At 39.8% G+C, this 2,576-nt stretch overlaps 1 non-coding gene across 1 annotated transcript; it reads left to right on the plus strand.

Annotated features, from left to right (window-relative positions):
• Window positions 1-593: 593 nt before the first annotated feature.
• On the plus strand, window positions 594-699 carry LOC137207222 (U6 spliceosomal RNA). Its single transcript, XR_010934991.1, has one exon. It is a non-coding gene; the product is annotated as a U6 spliceosomal RNA (small nuclear RNA).
• Window positions 700-2,576: the final 1,877 nt, after the last annotated feature.

The following is a 2,576-nucleotide window of genomic DNA, read 5'->3' on the forward strand; positions in this document are numbered from 1 at the left end:
TCTGTATTTGTTGTCACACATTTTGCTTCTACATATATTATAAACCCCACACACTTTATTATGTTTGCTTTAAATAGTCAAATATCTTCTAAAGAGATTAAGTAGGTGAAAGAACGTTTTTGTATTTACCCACATATTTACCATTTCTGGCGTTATTTATTCCTTTATGTGGATTAAAATTTCCAACTGTTATCATTTTCCTTCTGCCTGAAGAGTTCCTTTAACATTCCTGCAGTTCTGCTAGTCACAAATTTTTTGTTTTACCAGGAATGTTTACCTTTCACCTTCATTTCTTTCTTTTTCTTCCTTTGTACAGTATGATTACATTTATAATGTTGGAACATGCGCGTTTAAAAATGCCTAGAGGCTTCGCTGGTGGCGCAGTGGTTGAGAGTCCGCCTGCCGATGCAGGGGACACAAGTTCGTGCCCCGGTCCGGGAAGATCCCACATGCCGCGGAGCGGCTGGGCCCGTGAGCCATGGCCGCTGAGCCTGCGCATCCGGAGCCTGTGCTCCGCAACGGGAGAGGCCACAACAGTGAGGGGCCCGCGTACCGCAAAAAAATAAAAAAATAAAAAAAATAAAATGCCTAGAGCGCTTGCTTCGGCAGCACGTGGACTAAAATTGGAACCACACAGAGAAGATTGGCATGGTCCCTGCACAAGGATGACACATAAATCCAGAAGCATTCCACTTTTTTGCACTTAATGCACTGAACTATATACACTTAAAAAATGGTTAACACAGTAAATTTTATGCTATGTATATTTTACCACAATAAAAAATACATAGAAATGGATCTAGAAATATACATGCAAAATTGTTAACATTGACCTACTCCTGGGAAGAGGAGTTTGAGGTGGAAGGCTACTTTCAGGGTTTTTTTCCTTCAATTTTTAAACTTTTTATTTGGAAACTATTTCAAGCATGGAAAGGTTGTATGAGCAAGGGTATTAGCAAGAATACTGTTTACCCAGATTCACCTGCTATTAACATTTCATCCGTTTGCTTCATCATTCTGTCTCTCATACACAGTTGGCCTTCCATATTCATGGGTTCCACATCCTTAATCAACCTCAGACCGAAAATACAGTAAGTCCCCTACATACCAGTGATTGCCATTGGGAGAGCGCGTTCGTAAGTCCAATTTGTTCATTAAGTCCAACAAAGTTAGCCTAGGTACCCAACTAACACCATTGGCTATATAGTACTGTACTGTAATAGGTTTATAATATGTTCCACACAAATAATACATAAAAAACAAACAAACACAAAAAATAAAGAAAACATGTTTAATCTTACAGTACAGTACCTTGAAAAGGACAGTAGTACAGCACAACAGCTGGCACACAGGGGCTGGCATCGAGTGAACAGGCAAGAAGAGTTACTGACTGGAGGAGGGAGAGGAGGTGGGACGTGGTAGAGCTGAAGGATCGTCAGCAACAGGAGATGGAGGGCAAGCTGCACAACAACTTGTAGAGGATGCATGCACATGACAATGTACGCCAGACACGTGAACTAACTTCACGTGACTGGATGTGTGAAAGCACATTTGCATCTTTGAGAGTTCGCAGCTTGAAGGTTCATATGTAGGGGTATGTAGGGGACTTACTGTATTCGGAAAAAATTTCCAGAGATTTCCAAAAGTCAAACCTTGAATGTGCAGTGTACTGCCAATTATTTACAGAGCATTATATTGCACTGGGTATTATAAATAACCTAGAGATGATTTAAAGTATGTGGGAGGATGTGTCTAAGTTATATGCAAATACTACACCCTTTTATATAAGAGACTTGAACATTTGTAGATTTTGGTATCCACAGGGGTCCTGGAACAAAACCCTCATGGATACCAAGGGATACTGAGGGATACACTTTATGTCCATGCAAATATTTTGCTCCTCATCAAAATTTCCTTCTGGATTCAGCATCCACTGATGATTTCTGCTGAACCGATCCTTACTATCATGGTTGCAAAATGGTTATTTTCCAATTCTAGCACTCCCTCTCCATTTACCATGTGGCACTTGGTATTCCATTTTAAGCAGGAACCCTCCCTATTTGTCTCAGTTATTTCTATATTTATTATAGGTATGCACTCATTATACCTATTTTTTCAATGATTTATAATTCACTTCTGTATATAATTATTTGCATGCTCAAATTGCACCTGCTATGGCCAGTGGAGCCCCTACAAGCTGGCTCCTGTGGTATGTGATACCCCTCTCCGCATCATGGTGAGCACTTCCTTAATATCTGGCGTAAAAAGATTTTCCAGGCTTTTCTTGTACCTGCCTACCCCAGCCTTGAATTCAGCCATTTCTATGAAGAGTCTTGGTTCCTAAGGAAAGATGTTAGAAACCAAGATCTTGGGGTGACATATGCTCATTGCTCCTGGAAGTCTTTCCTTCTTGCACCTTTCAGTTGAGTGAACTAGAAACTCAATGGATATTTATACATATACATACATACACATGTATATATGTATACACACATATGTGTATAAATATGCACATAAAATTTAACTGTTCCCTCAATTGAGCGAGCTAGAAAATCAATGGATAGCATATGCATAAA

The sequence above is a fragment of the Pseudorca crassidens genome, chromosome 1 (assembly GCF_039906515.1).
Source record: "Pseudorca crassidens isolate mPseCra1 chromosome 1, mPseCra1.hap1, whole genome shotgun sequence".
Lineage (NCBI taxonomy): Eukaryota > Metazoa > Chordata > Mammalia > Artiodactyla > Delphinidae > Pseudorca > Pseudorca crassidens.